Source organism: Alligator sinensis, unplaced genomic scaffold, assembly GCF_000455745.1.
Source record: "Alligator sinensis unplaced genomic scaffold, ASM45574v1 scaffold108_1, whole genome shotgun sequence".
Taxonomy (NCBI): domain Eukaryota; kingdom Metazoa; phylum Chordata; order Crocodylia; family Alligatoridae; genus Alligator; species Alligator sinensis.
The window spans coordinates 390,918-392,243 of NW_005842110.1; positions in this window are offsets into that span (position 1 = coordinate 390,918).

Sequence of the window (1,326 nt, forward strand, 5' to 3'; positions counted from 1 at the left end):
CCATAGGTAGGAAATAAACTTCATTTTTGCACAGAGAGAGCTGAAGATAGAAGGCCGTCCCTCTGGGTCCCTGAGAGTGTCTTTGTGAGCTGTGCTGAGTGGCTCTTTGATGTGTTGATCAGGTAGAATTCCTTCCCTGGAGGTGTCAGATGGCAGGCAGGGAGGTAAAACATCTTTCTTGTTGTTCTGCAATGAAGTTTAAAATTCAACATCGGCTAAGATTCGGCATCTTCCATGTTTATTTCCTACCTATGGGGACTTCTTACCATCCTGTACCATTTATTCTTTTCCCAGAGCCTGATGAAGGGACTTTGATCCTGAAAGCTTGCAGAAAAGGACAATTTTCTTGCGATTTCCCAGTTGGTCTAACAAAACGTATAATTTTGGAACCAAGAGTTCTAGTTTTTTGTATGTCTTCTTGTCACAACTTCACAACACAGTATGTCTTCTAACACAACTACCAAGTATACCCCTGAAACATGGAAGATGCCGAATCTTAGCTGATTTTGGATTTTAAACTTCTTTGCAAAACAATAAGAAAGATGTTTTACCTCCCTGCCTGCTATCTGACACCTCCAGGGAAGGAGTTCTACCTGATCTACACATCAAAGAGCTACTTAGCACAGCTCACAAAGACACTCTCAGGGATCCAGAGGGATGACCTTCCATCTTCAGCTCCCTCTGTGCAAAAATGAAGTTTATTTCCTACCTATGGGGACTTTTTACCATCCTGTACCATTTATTCTTTTCCCAGAGCCTGATGAGGGGACTTTGTTCTCAAAAGCTTGCTGAAAAGGACAATTTTCTTGTGATTTCCCAATTGGTCTAATAAAAAGTATCATTTTGGAACCAAGAGGTCTAGTTTTTTATATGTATTCTTGTCTCAGACCAACACAGCTACTAAGTAGACCCCTGGGAATATTAGTGACCTCAGGAGTAGGGTTGTATCTTGCCTACAAAAATGTCAAGTTTCTTACATGGATAGTGTTTGGGTTAGTTGGCTCATTGTGAAACGCAGGTGGGAACAAAGCACGGGTGGTTTTTACTTTAGGGTACCTAGTTAAGATAATCAATACTATAGTCCCATGTGGGGTTGACCTTGAGTGGTTACATGGAGGTAAAACCACAATGACTCATGTTTACTGGGATTTGGCATCAAGATAGGCTTCGTCTTCAGGGCAGAAAATGAGGTAACATGAATGAGTCTTTCCAAACAAAGTGCTGCTGCATTGTTTCAGGTTCTGTTAGAGATCAACCACCGAATTCATACTACAGGCCAGAAGCCCTTTGAGTGGGGACCAGCACTAAGTTATGGGTTCAGCACGA